Source organism: Rhinatrema bivittatum, chromosome 1 (assembly GCF_901001135.1).
Source record: "Rhinatrema bivittatum chromosome 1, aRhiBiv1.1, whole genome shotgun sequence".
In the NCBI taxonomy this organism is placed as follows: domain Eukaryota; kingdom Metazoa; phylum Chordata; class Amphibia; order Gymnophiona; family Rhinatrematidae; genus Rhinatrema; species Rhinatrema bivittatum.
Window position 1 is genome coordinate 814,124,764 of NC_042615.1, and position 20,560 is coordinate 814,145,323.

A 20,560-nucleotide genomic window follows, 5' to 3' on the forward strand; every position below is an offset into this window, starting at 1 on the left:
AGTCATTTGATCCAGGCTTCTTTACTGGCAACAAAGGGGTGTTCCAAGCAGATCGGATTCACCGGAGAATGCCCAAATCATACAATCTTTGCAGGTGTATCTGAATTCCTTGTCTGGCCATATACGGAATGGGGTATTGAGATTGATTTATCACCTGTGCATTCTGTTTCATCTCGATCCAAATAGGGGTAGCGTTGATGGCTATTCCTCCTGGGTTTTGTTCAGCCCATACTTTAGGTATACTGTCCATTAGCTGTCTGCGCTTTTCATTGAGGACGGTGTTTTCTCCATATCGGTGCGTAGTAGTATGTTCGACTATGGGGAGATGTAATCTCCATTCTTCTTGGAGTGGACAGATGAGAGAGACTGGGTTATCAGCGAAGGATGCTCTTATTTCTCCTGTCGATTCAAATTGTAAGTTGGCTCTTAACTTACAAAGAAGGTCTCTCCCTATGAGGGGAACTGGGCATCCCGGGACGTAGAGAAACTGATGAGATACTAATTGTCCTCCCACTCGAACCTGTCGTTTCTGAAGAAAGGGAGCGATAAGTGGCTTTCCAGAGGCCCCTACAATAGAAATGTTTTTCGAAGTGGGCGTGGTAATAGCGGTAGTCATGACTGATCTTTGTGCCCCGGTATCTAACAATCCCTTAAATGTCTCAGTCCCTACTTTGATTTCTACTAAGGGATCGAATGGAAGAATTCCCTTCTCTAGTCATGCTTCACTACTGTCTTCGCCAGAGGTTTCTCCTACAGTCATCTGCCATTCAGCTTCCTTTGGTTTGGACGGAGTATATCCTTCCTGCTTCATTTGCAGGGACTCTGGGCACTCAGACTTCCAGTGTCCTTCTTGTCTACAAAATGCACATTGATTGGCTCCCAACGGCATCCTTCCACCCCTAAACGATCCTCCTCTAATTGCTCGTCCTCTGGGCGGTCCCCTCGAGGGTGACCTGCCCCTTCCTCTCGGCCCAGGATATCCCTGATAGTGCCTGGCCGAGTTTCCGAAATTCGTTTCTTCCAGCGCTGCGGCTAACAGACTAACACTTTCTCTTAACTTTCTACTTTCTTTCTTTTCTTTCTTGTCTCCGTCCGGCTCTCGGTTTACATAAACTCTGTCAGCCATGGCTTTTAACTGGCTAATAGTCATTCCCTCAAATCCTTCTGATTTCTGTAACTTCCGGCGGATATCGGGACAGGATTGTCCGACAAAGCTCATCACTATGACGGACTGACTCTTGGGGTCCTCTGGGTCGAATGGACTGTATTGCCGATATGCATCCATCAATCTCTCCAAAAAGATTCCAGGAGTCTCGTCTTTTCCTTGCACCACGTCGTGGATCTTTCCCATATTCATGACTTTCTGCTTTCCTTTCTTTAAAGCTCCGAGAAAGGCGACTTGGTATGCAGCAATGTGGGCTCGCCCTGCAGCCGTCTGGAAATCCCAGTTGGGATCGGCGACAGGGGCATGCTCTCTCACTACTTCATCTGGATTACCGTCTGACCCGGCTCCCAGCCGGGCTGCTTCTTCCATGTTTAATTGTATTTGTCGGCGTTCTTCGGTGGTAAAAAGGATGGAGGCAAGATGCCGAATGTCAGCCCAGTTAGGGTTATGGGCTGCAAAAATTCCTCGTAAAAAATCTAGCATCTGATCTGGATTATCAGCGTAAGAGGGGCCAAGCTGTTTCCAGTTAAAAAGATCGCTGGAAGTGAAAGGTATGTAAGTAAACAACTTTATAGTTTGCGTAGTATTATACTCGTTTTCTTCAGTAGGGACCACGGGAACTACGGTGGTTGTTTCTCTAATTGGTAGTTGCAAACTTGCGGCTTGGGTTTTACTGCGAGTGCCGCCTGACATGGACGACTCGCCGCCGTCTTCAACTTTTGCCGCCGCCGCTTCCGCTTCAAGCCGTACTTCAGGAACCGGCATTATTTCATGATCAACTTGGGTATCGGCGGAAGCTGGGGGATCTGGTGGCGCATTATACGATTGAGGGCAGCTAGGGGCATAGGGTGGCGGCAGAAGATCTTCTGCGTCAGGCAGTACTGCAGGCGGCAGGGGTTTAATTTTTTTTTCTTGAGTCCGTGAATTCCCTTGCACTACAAACATGGCCGCCGCAGATGACGCATGGTCCTTTATTCCTAAGATGGCCGCCCTTCCCTTTCTTTTCCGGTTTGAGGACTTCCGGTCTCCCATTTTGTTTACTTGCGCCACCATTACGAGGGCGGCTCCCTCCACTAACTTCTTTGCCCACTTCGGAGGATCCTCGATAACTGCAATCCAAGCAGTTATGTATGGCTTATCCTCAGGGCAACCCGGATTCTCTTCTTTCTCAACTATTTTCAGGACCCTTGTGGCCGTTTGGAAATTGAAAGTTCCTTCCGGAGGCCAATTTACACACAAACCGGGCCACTTATGGGTGCATCGCTGAATCATTCCGGGCTTCGTACATTTACGTTTATCGAACACTTCACTATAGTGTTCCGTCATAACTTTTAGTGGAGTTGAATAGCCCCCTCCCATTAGGATAGAATTCACAGACAAAGGAGGGAAGGGAAGACGGATAGGTAAGGGGTCCGTATCCGTCAGACACAAAAGGGTCACAATCGCCCCGACTAGGACGCGGTCAGCCCGGCCTAGAACTGCGAGACCATTCACTCTCTTTCACACAACAAGAAACCTATTCCCACTATCGTACGCGTTACTTCTTTTTCCTCTTTTTATGCGCGTGGCTTTCGGAATGCAATTCCTACCAAACCACCGCTTGGGGTGTGATCAAAGCCCCCTCGGTCCCCTCACGGATGGACCGGTTATTTGCTACTCTTTTAGCTATTCTTCACTTTTCCCATCATTCCCATAATACTCGCCTGCAGGGTTCTTCCGATCGTCACGAAAGCCTTCTTCCCAGATCACCAGCCCAGAGGTCTCAGAAGAATTTCTGTGGAACGGTCCCCTCAGAAACCTGATCGCTGAACTCAGCGGTGGCCACTCACCAGGTGCGTCTGGGGGATCGCTCCACCACCAAACTACCGGACCCACTGGGGGGCTAAAATAGCGTCCCCGGTACCTCCTGGCTGGCTCGCCAAATGTAACCGTCTCTTTTTAGTCAGTAAGGAGGTCCAGACAACTGATCCGTAAAGATAGACTTTTATTGCCAGCAAGATGCAGCTAAGACAAAGGCTCAGTACAACTGCATGCCTCGCCCCCTTCGGAGCAAACTTTTATGCACTTTACAACTCTTATCTTTCACACATGCGTCCTGGTTTTTGCTGAACAAACATTTCACAAATTGCTGAAGCATTAGCATTAGCATTAGCTAGCGTGGTCCTCTAGTAGGTGTAGCTTAAGATCAGACTATTGTTTCGTCATTTAATTGACGTGTTAGACATTTTACATCGGCATTCGTATTAATACAATACAAAGTATTATTCCAAAATGGAGTTACGTTACGTTACGCTAAAAGTTAGTGCGCCACTGCGTCACTACGCATTACGTATCATTTGCGTTGCAAATATTAGTATGTTCAAGATGGCTGTGCGTTTCACTGCTGGCATGATTAGTCGGAGGATGTTCAGTTGCTCGTTCGTACTTCAGGGGGGGGTCACGAAATTGAACCCCTTCAATTCCTCCATATTCACGGGGTTTATGCGGATGCCCTTGTACGGTCGGCCAGACACTCGGGAGAAGGCAGGGTTTAGTGGGAAGAGCGCTGGACTGTAATTCAGGAGAAGCGCTGGGATATTTCCCGCTGTGTTTGACCTTGAGCTAAGGGCAAGTCCCAGCCTCGTGCAGCCTCGGGCCAGCTGCTTTGTGTCTCCGTGCTTCAGTGCTTTGCTCGGTTTTCTGGCCTCCCTGCTCAACAAATTAAAAATAAGAGGTAAAACTTTGAGGAAAAAAGAATGTTACCTGATTAGATAAGCCGCGGAGCACAATGAACTATATTGAAAGGGACATTTCTGCCGGCAAGGTATCCCCTAGACAGATTTCCGGCGCACAGAGGTCTTTTTCTAAAGATAATAAGCCCAACGCCAATCTTCGCTCCACGATTATGCAGAAGACTACAGGCTATCATCTTTCAATAACTTCAAACACTTCGCCTCGGGCACGAAATTTAGAAACATCAAAAGTGAAACGAGAATGTTAATGATTTAGTTTCCTCTAAGAGCTAAATGAGATAAGAAATATTTCTGGTTTCATCTTCTGGAGACTTGAGGTGTATCAGCAGAGCTGTGTTGCAGTGCTGGAGTAGCAAGGTGCCACCGCAGGGCGGGAATGAGGTGTGGAGCAGGTCTTGTGTGTGTGTGGGGGGGGGGGGGGGGGGGGGGAGAGGGTTAGCAGTACTGGAAAAGCAAGGTTGGTACAGGGCAGGAGTGAGGTGCAGGGGCAGGGCTGTGCATGTGAAGGGGTCTCGGGACTGGGCTAGCAGAAGGTGCACCGCAGGGCAGGAGTGAGGTGCAGTGGCAGGGCTGTGCATGTTAAGGGGGTCTCAAGGCTGGGCTAGCAGAAGGTGCACCGCAGGGCAGGTGCAGGGGCAGGGCTGTGCATGTGAAGGGGGTCTCAGGACTGGGCTAGCAGAAGGTGCACCGCAGGGCAGGGGCAGGGCTGTGCATGTGAAGGGGGTCTCAGGACTGGGCTAGCAGAAGGTGCACCGCAGGGCAGGAGTGAGGTGCAGGGGCAGGGCTGTGCATGTTAAGGGGGTCTCAGGACTGGGCTAGCAGATGTTGCACCGCAGGGCAGGAGTGAGGTGCAGGGGCAGGGCTGTGCATGTTAAGGGGGTCTCAGGACTGGGCTAGCAGATGTTGCACCGCAGGGCAGGAGTGAGGTGCAGGGGCAGGGCTGTGCATGTGAAGGGGGTCTCAGGACTGGACTAGCAGATGTTGCACCGCAGGGCAGGAGTGAGGTGCAGGGGCAGGGCTGTGCATGTGAAGGGGGTCTCGGGACTGGGTTAGCAGAAGGTGCTGCAGGGCAGGTGCAGGGGCAGGGCTGTGCATGTGAAGGGGGTCTCAGGACTGGACTAGCAGATGTTGCACCGCAGGGCAGGTGCAGGGGCAGGGCTGTGCATGTGAAGGGGGTCTCAGGACTGGACTAGCAGATGTTGCACCGCAGGGCAGGTGCAGGGGCAGGGCTGTGCATGTGAAGGGGGTCTCAGGACTGGGCTAGCAGATGTTGCACCGCAGGGCAGGAGTGAGGTGCAGTGGCAGGGCTGTGCATGTGAAGGGGGTCTCAGGACTGGGCTAGCAGATGTTGCACCGCAGGGCAGGAGTGAGGTGCAGTGGCAGGGCTGTGCATGTGAAGGGGGTCTCAAGGCTGGGCTAGCAGATGTTGCACCGCAGGGCAGGAGTGAGGTGCAGGGGCAGGGCTGTTTGTAGAGCTCAGTGCTGGTATAGCGGGAGGTGGCTGGTGCTGCGGGACAGAAGTTAAGGTGTAGGAGCAGAGAGCTGTGTGTGTGTGTGGGGGGGGGATCTCAGTACTGAAGTAGTAAGGGGGGTGCTGCAGATCAGGACTGGGGTTCATTTCATGCAGTTGTGTACCTGATTACAGTTCCTGGCTCTGGCCAGTGCTATTAATCCTTCGGTTTCTTGAGCCCTTAAAAGCTCATGTTCAGTAAATACAAAAAGGGAGTATGAATGCTGGTGAGGTATGTACCTTCAGTAATGAGCATTCGTGAGCTGCAAATCGTGTTCCCGGTGCCCCCTCGGATTCAGGGTTTCGGTTGCCGTGCCGTTCCCTAAGTCCCAGTGCTCATATCATTGTGATCTCGAGTTGAGATCTGGTAAACCCCTCCCCCCCCAGCAGAAATCCCCCATTTTAGCGGTAGGGTTTCAGTTTTCACGCACCATGATCGTTATTTTCCGCGCTCTCTCTCGCTTCGTTTCTTCTGTTTTTCTGCAAAAAAAAAAAAATTGCGGGGAGCTGCCCAACCTGGCAGAGAGGGCCTTCTGAAAGCGTCGTGTCGGCCAGGCTGGCGTGTCCCACCTGGCCCAGCTCAGTGCGGAGACGCCAGGTCTGACCTGCATTGAATAAACCCAGCCCCTCTCCGACAGCATTTATGGGCTCGCTGTTCTCTCTAACAGGCCGATACGGTACAGTGCGCTCCAGTGTAGAGCACTGTTAACACGCGTTTGGACGCGCGTTTTCGACGCGCTATCTTTACCCCTTATTTAGTAAGGGGTCGAAAACGCGCGTCCAACCGCCCCGAACCTAATAGCGCCCGCAACATGCAAATGCACGTTGATGGCCCTATTAGGTATTCCCACGCTATTTAGTAAGTAAAATGTGCAGCCAAGCCGCAAATTTTACTTTCAGAAATTAACGCCTGCCCAAAGGTAGGCGTTAATTTCTGCCGGCGCCGGGGAAGTGCACAGAAAAGCAGTAAAAACTGCTTTTCTGTGCACCCTCCGACTTAATATCATGGCGATATTAAGTCGGAGGTCCCGAAAGTAAAACATAATTTAAAAAAACAAAAAAAAAAATTAAAATGGGTCCGCGGCTCGCGGGTTGAAAACCGGACGCTCAGTTTTGCCGGCGTCCGGTTTCTGAACCCGAGGCTGTCAGCGGGTTTGAGAACCGACGCCGGCAAAATTGAGCGTCTGCTGTCAAACTCGACAGCTGCCTCTTTTTCCCCGGGCTCTCATTTAAATACTGAATCGCGCGCACGGGAGAGCGGGTGCTCGCCCGCTCTCCCGCGACTTTTACTGGATCGGCCTGTAAGAGAAGCAAGGCTACCAATGTACGGATGGACTGGGCCCAGGGCTGGTGCAAGGGGATTGGGCGCCCTAGGCACCTTCAGCCTTGCGCCGCCCCCCCCCCCCTGTCGTGCCACCCCCAGCCCCGGTCGCAGCCCCAACTCTAGGGGGCGAGGACCACATGCTGCCACTCCCTCCCTCACTCCCCCACTCCCCCACCCTCCCAACCCCCTGCAAAACTCATAAAATCACCTGGTGGTCCAGCGGGGGGGGGGGGGGGGCTCGGGAGCGATCGACCGCTCCTGGGCCGATGGCTGCCAGTAACTAAAATGGCGCCGGTGCCCTTCAGCCCCTACCATGTGACAGGGGCTACCGGTGCCATTGGTTGGCCCCTGTCACATGGTAGGGGCTGAAGGCCACCGGCGCCATTTTGGTTAGTGGCAGCTGAGGCCCCCGGGAGCGGCAGATCGCCCCCGGGTCCTCCGCTGGACTATCAGGGGGGCGTCGTGAGGGCGGCACGACGGGGAGGGGGGGAGGGGCGCAGAATTTTGAAGGGGCACTTTTTGCCCTTTCAAAATTCTGCCGCCTGAAGCGGCGGCCAGGCCCCCTAACTGTCAGTGCCCCAGGCACAGGCCTAGCTCGCCTAGTGCTTCCGCCGGCCCTGACTGGGCGAAGAGTAAAGTCCAGGTCTGGACCTTGCATATTTATGTTTCTTAAAAAATGTATTATTCGCCTCAGGGAGACAAACTGTGCTAGGCGAATTGCAACCCTACGGGGCCAGCTGAGCCTTCTCCAAGTGCTCAAGCAGCAGGCGGGGACGCTGATAACTAATTGTCTTTTTCATGTGCTGGCGTTTTTGGTACTTTTTTTTTAAGCAGAAGGGAAAGAGTTTGATGTGAAGCAGCTCGACAAAACACAGCAACCAAACAGCTGAGTCCCGGAGATAGGAATTATCTGGGTGTAATTTATTTTGCAGCGAAGTAAGAACATGGAGTTGTTCTGTAATGTTGCACGTGGGCCTTCCCTGCTGCTGCTGCCGCTGCCTGCCTTATTGCATCTCTCTGAATTACAGCTCGGCATTGGAGGGTCCTGGGCGGAACACGGGCGGGCACATGGCTGACTCGGGACCCCCTCCCCTCCCCCTCCAAGCTTGAGGAGCTCGCCTGCTTCCTTAACGGTCAGGGGAGGCTGACAGCTGGATCACATTCAGACACCAAAATATACCTGAGGCTTCAGGGCCTTGACTGCCTCCTGGCTTTTTTATTAGGACATAAGAATTTGCCCTACTGGGTCAGACCAAGGGTCCATCAAGCCCAGCATCCTGTTTCCAACAGCGGCCAATCCAAGTCACAAGTACCTGGCAAGTACCCAAACACTAAGTATATCCCACGCTACTGATACCAGTAATAGCAGTGGCTATTTTCTAAGTCAACTTAATAGCAGGTAATGGACTTCTCCTCCAAGAACTTATCCAAACCTTTTTTAAGCCCAGCTACACTAACTGCCTTAACCACATCCTCTGGCAATGAATTTGAGAGTTTAATTGTGCGTTGTGTGAAAAATAATTTTCTCAGATTCGTTTTAAATGTGCTACTTGCTAACTTCATGGAGTGCCCCCTGGTCCTTCTGTTATCTGAGAAACAGGCCGATTCAGTACGGTGCGCTCAGGCCGAGTGCACCGTTCGCCCCCGTTTGGATGCGCATTTTTGACACGCTATTATTACCCCTTATACAGTAAGGGGTAATATCGCATAGAAAACGCACTTCCAACCCCCCCCCCGAAACTAATAGCGCCCTCAACATGCCTGCTCGATACAGAAAGTAAAATGTGCAGCCAAGCCGCACATTTTACTCTCAGAAATTAACTCCTGCCCAAAGACAGGACTTAATTTCGGCCGGCATCAGGAAAGTGTACAGAAAAGCAGAAAAAACTGCTTTTCTGTACACCCTCCGACTTAATATCATAGCGATATTAAGTCGGAGGCCCCAAAAAAAAAAAAATCTTAAAAAAAAAAAAAAATCTGCCCATGGCCCGCAGGTTGGAAAACGGACGCTCAATTTTGCCGGCATTTGTTTTCCGAACCCGTGGCTGTCGGCGGGTTCAGCAACCGACGCCGGTAAAATTAAGCGTCAGCTGTCAAACCCGCTGACAGCTGCCGCTTCTGTCAATAAGGAGGCGCTAGGGACGCGCTAGTGTCCCTAGCGCCTCCTTATTAGCGCGGGCCCTCATTTGCATAGTGAATTGAGCGCCCAGGAGAGTGGCCTGGGTGCACGTTGGGAGAGCGGGCGCTCGCCTCGGAGCGCCCGCTCTCCTGCGCGTTTTACTGAATCGGCCCAAATGTAAATAACCAATTCACATCTACCCGTTCTAGACCTCTCATAATTTTAAACACCTCTATCATATCCCCCCTCAGCCGTTTCTTCTCCAAGCTGAAAAGTCCTAACCTCTTCAGTCTTTCCTCATAGGGGAGCTGTTCCAGTCTCTTTCTCTGTACCTTCTCCATTGCAACTATATCTTTTTTGAGATGCGGCGACCAGAATTGTACACAGTATTCAAGGTGCGGTCTCACCATGGAGCGATACAGAGGCATTATGACATTTTCCGTTTTATTCACCATTCCCTTCCTAACATTTCCTAACATTCTGTTTGCTTTTTTGACTGCTGCAGCACACTGAGCCGACGATTTCAATGTGTTATCCACTATGACGCCTAGATCTCTTTCTTGGGTGGTAGCACCTAATATGGAACCTAACTGATCCATGATTTGCAGCCTTCTTCCTCCCCCCCCCCACCCAAAAAAACTCAAAACCAAACCCAAACCCCTGTGCCCATGAGAGTAGAGTAACCATTCTGGGCACTTTATTCTTCTCTACTAATGCCAGGACCTTCTAGCTTTCGTAACTCATTTTCCAGTTTAGCACTAGTGCAAAAGTTGGGACATCCTCCCGTCCGAATGCTCGTGTAGCTTCCAAAAACTACATGCAAGGGCCTGACCCCACGGCGCCAGAGTCCGGTTCTTGGTCCCAACCTCTGCCTCCCGGGCCAGCAGGGACTGGGATTACCGTGGTGGCAGCGGGTACAGGCCCTGACGAGGGAGGGCCTCTCAGCAGCCATGGTATGCCTGGGATTCAGGAGTATGCACGCACCCGGGGAAATGCAGCAGTGACTGTCGTCTTACCAAGAGATGGGAGGAGTGTGTGTGTGTGTGGGGGGGGGGGGGGGGGCCGCCCTCACCTGACTACCCATGGCACCTCGGCTTTTGGCTGTGCCTGTCGTAAATAGCAGAGGAGGAAGGTTCGCTCGGGTTCCAGCTGAGCTGCAAGCCGGCGTGCAGGCCCCCCCTCCCCCATTCCCGCCCCCCCCCCCCCCCCGTAGAAAGCAGCCCATGCAAAAATTGGAGAAGATCGGTTTTTATGTACCTTTAAACCAATTTCCCGGTAATTTATGACCAAATATTGTATTGATTCGTATCCAGGCCATCGTAGGAATTAAGTGGATTATACAGTAAGGAGAGGTAATTGAATGAACATAGTTTCTGGCTGCTGATTTCAGCTGCTCTGCAGTGTGTGCCTACAGCCGGGCAGCTGCCAAGTTCCATTTGCTAATGTCAGATTGTGGAATTTATACCGTGCCGAGGTCAAACCCAGTACCACGGGTAGCAAAACGGCCGGCTTCACTATTACAGCAGTATCCATTGCATAGGCGCTCAGCGGCGGCCGTCCTTACAGAAGGGGCACAGTGGGGGACCGTTGATTCCCTGCTTCATAGCTCTGTATTCCAATAGAGGTTGCAAGGTTATCAAGTCACCCCCCCCCCCCAAAAAAAAAAAAAAGGCAGAGAATTAAAGGGGAAAGGGACTTGTAGTTTTTAAAAGTCTCGGGCATTCTCTGGGGTACAGCGGGCTGACTTATAGCTCTGAGCCTACAGCCCCACTTTGGGGTGTTGGGATACGTGTGGCGGACAAGCGAGGCTTCGGACGTATGTTTCTTTAAGTGGGTATATTTAGGGAAACACCGTCCACAGAAAACCTGGCTTTTTACCCAAGCACTAACTTATTTTGCAAGCTGTCATTTCCCTCTCTGCATGGGGCCGGGCTAACCTTGTTAACTCGAAAAGGAAGGGCGCAGTTTAAATTCCCTTCTCCGTCCTGGGCTTTACCTGGCAGTCTCTTGCGTGAATTTCTTCCTGCCAGCCTCATGCTGTCGTCCTTCATACCCGGTCCTTCAGATTAAAGAGAGCGACTCGACAGACCCCTGTGAGGGAGGCCCAGGAGGGATTGGGATTCTACTGAAAGGGGAGGGGTTGCTTGCTTGCTTGGTTGGTTGGTTGAGTGAGTCTTTCTGGTCTTGACTGGACTTGTCTTCAGGTAACAGCCAAGTCGAGGGCGGCTGGGGGGATAGGTAAGAGATCTGGAGAAAATGCAAGGGGTGCGACTTGGCCAAAAACAACCAAAACAAACAACAACAACCAAAACCTCAACTATTGCTTCCTGACATGCTCTCTGCTTGCTTTTTCAGTCCCAGCTCTTAACAAGGAACTACCCCAGCAGGAAGAGGGGGCACCAAGGAACTACCCCAGCAGGAAGTGGGGGGGAGCGCTGAGGATCTGGATGAAAAATCGTCGACATCCCTAAACCCCAGAAGCGGTTGTGGAGGTAAGGAGAATGCTAATATTTAGCGCCTTGTTCGGCGGTGGTGGTTTTAGCCTTTGATGAATCTGCACATGGCTGAGCCGGCTGCTTTTAAAGGGAAACGCATTCCTGAGGGTGATTGTGTCTCGCTCTCTCTTTGCAAGAATTGCAGGGTTTTTTTGTTGGTTTTTTTTGCTATTCATTCATTCTTCTCTGAGGCGGACTTTCTGGAGCTTTCTCAGAAGAGGACTTTCCGGTGCCTGTAGAATTTCAAAGGGCTGATGTAGAAACTTGGATCTTATTGGCAGTCGTTAAGATTGTTTTTAGGGATACGATTCTCCTTTCGCATGGCTCCTTCTCTTGCCCACCCTGTTGGGCCTCCCCCAGCTTTTCCCTCACTTCTAGATTCTTTTCATCTCCTCACCTGCTCTCCACTTCTTCTTTTCTTACCCCCCCTCCTTTTGCCTACCCTGCGATTTAGTTCCCTAACTCCCCTTCCTTCTCGTGTTTGACTCTCCTGTTCCCCCTCCTTTCCCTCTCTCTCTCTAATTCTCCCTCCCTCCTTCCTCCGTGTGTGTAGTTTTTTTTTTTTGTGGTAATGAATTGCGGAATACAAAGACTCGTAGGGGCAGATGGCATTGATTTGCCCTAGGCTTTCCCCCCCACCCCCCCCCCCCCCCCCGACCGGACTGCACGCGTGCAGAAACCCTCCCGCTGCTGGAAAAGGTCCCGTCGGAGGCCCTGCTGCTTCCGACCCCAGAGCCCGTGGAGCGGTGGGCAGGCCAGGACCCAGGCGCACAGGACTGTGGGAAGCGCTCCTGAGAAACACCGCAGTTAGGAAGGCGAGGGAAGCTCCTAGGGAAAGATGGATAGATTAAATTCATTCTGTATATTATTAACAGTGACTGTGAGCTGTAAAAGCAAAATCAATTGAGCACATTCACCTAAAGCAGCCGTCCTATAAAAGTAATTTATTGGACGTTTTAGAATACTTGAAGAGAGAACAGGCTGAGCCTTGGCTGTCCCTGCACCCAAGGCAGGTAATACAATCTCTAGAAATGCTCTGGCTGCCATGTCTTAATGCGCCAAATAAAAATATATGTAGGGAGCTTGATTGCCACAAATACAGACACAATGGGGAGTTGCATCACCTGCAACTGCGGAGAGAGGGAAATACCCTGCTGCACGGCTTGCCTCAGACAGTCTGCTGAGGAGGGCAGCAGTGCCACCCTTAGATGATTTAGCCCCCCTGTGCTAAAACAGCAGGAAGGGACCTCCCCTCTATCCTCTCGCCGTGTGGATACCTCCTCCTGCCATCACCCACAGGTTAGTCTCAGAGATGCGCCTTAGGCCACCCCCAGCATCCACATTACCCTCATTAACCCTCAGAGGCATGGTCTGAATAGGTTGGTTGCCCTGTAGGAAATGAAGTTGTGTGGAGTTATTTGTTCTTCTTCTGCCACCAGTGGCGGCTGCCGGGGCCGGTCTCTCTCTCTCTGCTTCCTTCTTGGGCCTCTGACTCTCTTCCCCCGCCACCTTCCCCCCTCGGGATGTGCCGCTCTGTGAAACTGCACGGTTTGCACACCCGGTAGCGCCAGGCCTGCTGTTTTATAAATTTGAAAATTTACCCCTCAGATTGCCTAAAAGTTATGCTAATCCTGAATCGGGTAGTAAAGTGTCTATGCTGAAAGGTGTTTTGGCTAAGAGTGGTTTTATAGCTTCTTTTTTTTTTATTTTCTGGCAATGGTTTCCCCACTTTAGGTTAAAAAGATTTGCATTGCTGTGCTGTATAGGTTTTTACAGAGTCTTCTAAATTTCCACTCAGCCTCTGCTGGGATCGTTTGACCTCATAAACGTTTTGCATGGGCTCATTTTCTGTTCTTTGCCATAATAATCATATTTCCAGGTTAGGGTCCTGGTCAGTTTGCAGTGTTATTGGTTGCACATCACTTAATAAAGACCTTGGCTGCGTAGACACCAGAATATAATGGGGAAACCTTTTGCTGCCTGTTTCAGTGGGCTCCTCGTTATCGTGGCTTTGATGGTTATTGTCCTCTGATGTTTTTTCATTAAGTTTATGCCTTTGCAGTGTGACTCATTCCTATACTCTACCTCCTATTTCTGATTCATGACTGCGAGCATCACGTTGTAATCTGAGGTCATTTGTTTTTACTTGGGAAAAGCTGGGCTTGGTTTTCCTGTGAACTGTATTCCTCGAAGGCCCTGGATGCTCCTCTCCTATGCATTTCTTTAATGATATAACCGGGTGGCCACACAAAATGTTTGAGGAGATCTGGCGTCAGAGTATGCCAAGTGCCAGTCTCTTGGCTGCAGGGTGGGTCAAGCCGTCGTTATGGTGGATCCAGGCCCTCGAGGTGGACAGGGTGCTACTTTTTTTTTCTTGAGCTGGAACAGGGAAAATGTGCCCTGGGCTATCCCCTCTGTGACTCCCACACCTCGCTCTCTCTCTCTCTTTCATCAGGGCTGGTATTCTGTCGGTACCACCAATTAAGAAGCACACCACCTTATTTTCCAAAACGGATGGACTTTTGTTTCTGGGGAGACCTGCGTGAACCGTGCACAACATAGTGAAGAATAAACATGATTAATAAGGTACTCAAAATTAACAGGCTTTCACGGCCAAAATACAGTTTATAGGTATCCCCTAACAGTTGTCAGCCAGTTACACAAAAGTTTTCCAAGAGAATCACTGCCGACTCTCAAAAAAACCCAAAAAAACCCTAACACTATATCCCTCACTCCTATTTCTATGGTAAAGGTGCTGCTCACTCCCACCAACAATGAGCGTAACATTACATCCCTCCACTCCTGCATCAGCTTTACACACGTGCAACAGGATATACCACCTTTCCCTACATCCAGGACCTCTGCCCCTTGGCAGTGTTGACGGACTTCCTAATGATTCCCAGCATCCTATTTGCTTTCTTGGCCACCCACTGAGCAGAGGATTTCAACGTATTATCCACGATGACGCCTAGATCCTTTTCCTGGTGCAACCTTGCATTGTGTATCAATAATTTGGGTTGCACTTCCCTACGTGCATCACTTTGCACTTGTCCACATTAAATGTCATCTGCCATTTGCATGCCCAGTCTCCCAGTCTTGCAAGGTCCTCTTGCAATTCCTCACAATCCTCTTGGGATTTAACAACTTTGAATAATTTTATATCACCAACAAATTTGATCACCTCCCTCATTGCTCCCATTTCTAGGTCATTTATAAATATGTCAAAAAGAAGTGGTCCCAGTAGAGATCCAGGGGAATCTCTACTGTACACCTTTCTCCATTGAGAAAATTGACCATTTAGCTCTATTCTCTGTTTTCTATCTTTTAATCAGTTCCCAATCCACAATGGAACATTACCTTCTGTCCCATAACTTTTGAATTTCTTCAAGAGTTTCTCATGTGTTACTTTGTCAAATGCTTTCTGAAAATACCGATACACTATATCAACTGGCTCAGCTTCATCCACTTGTTTAATGATGCCTTAAAAAATGTAGCAGAATAGTAGCGCAAGATTTCCCTTGGCTAAATCCATGTTGGCTTTGTCCCATTAAACTATGACTAACCTAAATGTTCAGTAATTTTGTTCTTTATAATAGTTTCAGCCATTTTAACTGGCACTGATGTCAAGCTCACCGGTCTGTAGTTTCCTGGATCTTCCGTGGAACCCTTTTTAAAAACTGGTATTAAGCTGGCCACCCTCTAATCTTGGCTGTTTTCAATGATAATTTACAGATTACTAATAATAGGGCTGAAATTTCATTTTTTAGTTTTTTCAGCACTCTATGTATACCATCTGGTCCAGGTGATTTGCTTCTCTTTAGTATGTCCATTTCCCCTATTACATCTTCCAGGTTCACTGAAATTTGTTCTGAATCATTACCTTTAAATATCACTTCTGCCATGGGTATCTCTCTCACATCTTTGTCAGTAAAGACCAAAGCAAAGAATTAATTTAATCTTTCTGCATTGGTCTTGACCTCTCATAATGCCCCTTTTACCCTTGAACATCTAATGGTCCAGAGGACTCCCTTGTAGTCTTTTTGCTTTGACTGTACTTGAAAAAGATTTTAATATGATTGTTTGCTTCCACAACAAGCATCTTTTCAAATTCTCTCTTTGCCTTTTTTATCAATGTTTTGCTTCTAACTTGCCAGTGCTTATGCTGTTTCCTGTTTTCTGCATTCAGATCCCTTTTCCATTTTTGGAAACATGTTTTTTTGGCTAGAATAGCCTCTCTCAACTCACCTTTTAATCATGCTGGTAGTCGTTTGGCCTTTTCCAATGCATGGAATACATCTGGTCTGGGCTTCCAAGATGGTATTTTTAAACAACCTTCATGCCTGAGCTAAACTCTTAACCTTTGTAGTTGCTCCTTTCATGTTTTTTCCTAACCATTTCCCTCATTTTATCAGTCACCTTTTTGAAAGTTAAATGCTGTTGCAGTAGATTTCTTAAGTGCCCTCCCTCCAGTTATTAAATCAAATTTGATAATATTGTGATCACGATTGCCAAGTGGCTCCACAACCATTACCTCTTGCACCAAATCCTGTGTTCCACTAAGGACCGGGTCTGAAATAGTTTCCCCTCTTGTTGGTTCTTGTACCAGCTGCTCCATGAAGCAGTCATTTATTTCATCTGGGAACTTTACTGCTCTAGCATGTCCTGATGTGACATTCACTCAGTCAATACTCAGGTAATTGAAATCTCCCATTATTACTGTGCTGCTGATTTTGTTAGCTTCCCTAATTTCTTTTAGCATTTCATTCTCTATTAGTTCATTCTGGCCAGGCGGATGGTAATACACCCCCATTACTATTTTATTCCCTTTTTCACCTGGAATTTCTATCCATAAGGATTCAACATTGCATTTTGTTCCCTGCAGAACTTTTATCCTGTTTGACTCAATGTTCTCTTTAACATATAGTGCCACCACTCCACCAATTGGTCCATCCCATTATTTTGATATAATTTGTACCCTGGTGTCACAATGAGCCATTGGTTATCCTCCTTCCACTGGTCTCTGAGACACCAGTTATATCTACCTCTTCATCCAGTGCTATTCACTCTAACTCTCCCATCTTATTTTTTAGGCTTCAACAGACATTTAGGTTTGTATATAGACATTTCAAAGTATACTTTTTGTTTGTCATGTCTGAATACAAATCCTAGAAGTCTGAAAAATAAGATGGGAGAATTAGAATGTACAGCATTGATAATTTCTAACATGGTTTGCTTTTTTGCCTGCTGGTGCACACTGAGCCGAGGATTTCAAAGTATTGTCCACAATGTCCTGGGCAGTAACTGCCAATGTGGAACCTAACATTGTGTAACTACATGATGGGTTACTTATCCCCATGTCCACTTGTCCACATTAAATCTCATCTGCTATTTGGATGCAAGGTCCTGCCCATAATGAATTTTGTTTTTTCCAATTTTCTGAAAGAAAAAATTTGGGGCTCCCCCAGCCAAAATCTTTTCAGCCCCTACTCTAAGACATAGACCCAATTTAGAGGTCCCATCACATCGATATGAGAAAATAATTGGTTTGAAGATCTTCCAAACTGTATTATTTGGTGGAGGTGGGGATTGTGGGTATTAACTAACCTTTCCCAGTGAACTGTAGAGTAGATAAGAGACCGTCCATGCTACCGCTGCCGTGATCATGGTGCAAACTTCCACCAGGATCCAGGCTTGGGCCTCACCTTGTGCTTATATAAGATGTCAGATTGGGATGGGGGGAGGGCCCACAGCAAAACGTGGCCCTTCCTGTAGAAACACTGTCAGGCCCCTGCAGTATCGGCGCGCGTTAAACGGGCGCGATTGATTAGTGAGCGCCCGCTCTCTTAATGCGCCGGCTGGGCTGCCTTGGTAAAAGGGGAAAACTTTGCATCCCTAGTGGCTCTTCGGCAGCGGGCGCCCAGGAAAAGTGGCCCTGTCAGCCGCTTAAGGCAAACAGACGCTCGGTTTCACAGCGTCCGTTCTCCTATCCTGTTAGGTTAGGAAAACGGACGCTTGTAAATTGAGCTTCCCTTTTCCTAACCGGACCGCCAACGAGACTTCTTATTTTTTTATATATTTCCCCTTTTTTCAGTTCCTCTAACTTAATATCGCCACAATATTAAGTCGGAGGAATTTCTGCTTTTCTGTAAACTTTTGGGGCTTCTGAAGAATTACAGCCTACTCCGGGGCAGGTGCTAATTTTGGAGAGAGATAATATGCACGTTGTGCAAACATTTTGTTTTTTTGTTTACATCAGGAAGTAATAACTAATGGCCTCGTCAACGTGAATTTACATGTGGTGAACGCTACTAGCTTCGTGCTGGTTTGGACGCACGGATCCCCTTATTGCATGAGGGGTTTTGGACGTGCATCCAAAACGCACGTCCAAGCGCATGTAGTGCCGTACGCTCAGCCGAGCGCGCTATCCTGCATCGGCCTGTCTGGGGGATCAGGGTCCAGGTCGGGCAGTCAGGAGGAGGAGGCGAGCAGCGATGTGTCAGCCACGTCCTCCACCTCTGCCGCTCTGGGTCCGAGAGCTACTCCGCACCAAATGGGAGTCCGTACAGCTGTGCGCCTCAAAGCAGGGCTGCAGAGGAGGAGGAGGAGGAGGGGAATGTGGCAGGAAGCACCACCGCCCTTGGTCCTCCTGCCGCTGATTAGCATGGAAGTGGGGAAGGAGTATCCTGGGGAGAGGAAGCAAGAGAAGGGCGGGCCGGGGGCAGAGAGAAAGAGGGGCGGGGCAGGAGTGAGGGGAAGAGAGAGATAACTGGGTGGGGGGAGAGAGGCGGAAGGGGTGACGGAGAGCAAGAGGATGGGAGCGGGGAGCGGGGAGCGGGCAGGGATTGGTAGGCTGAAAAGGCCTTCTCCTGCCCTTCTTGTGGCGTGAGATACTCACTTCTGTTGTTATTTATTTATTTCATTGGACTTACTACATGCTCAGTTACCCAACAGATCTCTCTAAGCGAGGAAAAATAGAATAAAATAAGCATATACATTATAAAATAGATTGCACATACATTATGAAAGAATTATGTAACGTGACAAATAAATAAGCAATCTTCAGGTGAGGATAAAAAAAATAAAAATAATTACCATTAATTATGAGCAACTGTGAAACTTCCTTACAAAGCCTCAAATAACGCTGCATGCTGTACATTTAGGGTTGTAACTGCCGCTCCGTGCAGGTTATTCCCTCGCCTTCTTGTACAGGGTTGTAACTGCCGCTCCGTGCAGGTTATTCCCTCGCCTTCTTGTACAGGGTTGTAACTGCCGCTCCATGCAGGTTATTCCCTCGCCTTCTTGTACAGGGTTGTAACTGCCGCTCCGTGCAGGTTATTCCCTCGCCTTCTTGTACAGGGTTGTAACTGCCGCTCCGTGCAGGTTATTCCCTCGCCTTCTTGTACAGGGTTGTAACTGCCGCTCCGTGCAGGTTATTCCCTCGCCTTCTTGTACAGGGTTGTAACTGCCGCTGCGTGCAGGTTATTCCCTCGCCTTCTTGTACAGGGTTGTAACTGCCGCTCCGTGCAGGTTATTCCCTCGCCTTCTTGTACAGGGTTGTAACTGTCGCTCCGTGCAGGTTATTCCCTCGCCTTCTTGTACAGGTTTGTAAATGCTGCTCCATGCACATTATTCCCTCGCCTTCTTTTACAGGGTTGTAACTGTCGCTCCATGCAGGTTATTCTCTCGCCTTCTTGTTCAGGGTTGTAAGTGCTGCTCTGTGCACGTTATTGTCATATAGAAAAGTTACCCCAGGTTACCCCAGTGTTTCACTTCCATCCTTTTGCCACTAGGGATCGTCTGTGTTTGTCCCAAGTCCTTTTAAATTCCATCTCTGTTCTTGTCTTCACCACTTCTCGGAGGGCATTTCTGACATCCATTTCCATGAAGAAATATTTCCTGACGTTGTTTGAGTCTACCCTGCTGGAGTTTTATATTGTGACCTGTAGTTCTACAGTTTCCTTTCGAATGGAGAACATTTGGCTCTTGTGTATTTTTAATATTTTCTGATTCCGCAGGTAGCCTGCTTTCTGCCCTTGTAAACTATTAAAAAAAAACACAACACAATTTTAAAATGAACCCTGAAAAAGATAGGAAGCCAATCCAGGTCCTTCAAAATAAGGATCATACTATCCTCGTATTTTGCTCCCATATCAATTTGTGCAGCTACATGCTGACCCAGCTGTAAGCACCGCAAATATTTTATTTGGGAGACCCACAGACAGTAACAATTAAAGTTTGCATTTTCTTCCGGACATCTTCCTTAGTTAAAAAAGGGCATGCCTGGTGAATCATTTAAGTTGTGCAAAATATGATTTACATACATGATTGCTGCGTGGTATTAAAATAATATAAACAAAAAAAGAACCATACCGAGGAAACTCGAGAAATCATGGGAAGGTTCCCACCGATAAGAGCACCTAAGTTTCTAATCTGTTCAGTATCTGGAATGGCAATCTGATCACAGCTGTAAATAAAGTGCTTTCTGAAATCCTGGCTTAGCAACCTTCAAAATCTCTGATTCTGCCATGTTTAGTTGTGACGTATTTTTATCATTTCTCAACCAAGAGCCCAAATGCCGCAAGACATGCGGTTAATCTCTCCAAGGCCTCGGCGTGCTGCAGCCCGAACGGGATACACATCTGTATATCATCAGCGCCTAAAGAAACGTCTGATATGAAAAGATTTAATAATATTTCCCAGCGGGAGTAAATATAGATTAAACGGAGTTGGTGAGATTAATGAGCCTTGTGGGGGCTTCTGATGCAAGAGGATGGGTCTTAGAGGAAACATTCTCTAGCACAACAGTCAGAGATCTTCACTTCAAGAAGGAGATAAACCACCCCAGAGCAGAGCCCCCAGTCCCGAGCATCCAAGCCTAATGTCATGATCTATAGTATCACATGCTGAGGATAGGGTAAGTTGTACCAATAAACTATCATTTGCCCTTTCCAACTCTATTCGCAGATCATCAATCAAGGTAATTAAGCTAGTTTACATTCTATAACCTTTCCTAAATCCAAATTGGTACAGATCGCGACGATTCCGTTCCTCCAAATATTACTGTAGTTGAGTATTAACAGTTTTCTCTACAGTTTACCTGTGAAAAGTTGTATTAGACGCCAGTCAGTAAGTAATTCTATACTTCTCAAGATCAAGGTTTGATTTATATATCTATGTGTGTTCTGATTACAGCTGATTTCAATTCTGAAGGAAGA

General features: G+C 48.5%; 1 protein-coding gene across 1 annotated transcript in view; it reads left to right on the forward strand.

Moving 5' to 3' along the window:
* Nucleotides 1-20,560, forward strand: part of CNTFR (ciliary neurotrophic factor receptor) — an 841,002-nt gene that overhangs the window by 182,402 nt on the left and 638,040 nt on the right. Inside the window, exon 2 of the mRNA XM_029581466.1 lies at nt 11,206-11,342. The gene's annotated coding sequence lies outside the window, so the exon portion shown is untranslated. The remainder of the gene's footprint in view (nt 1-11,205; nt 11,343-20,560) is intronic.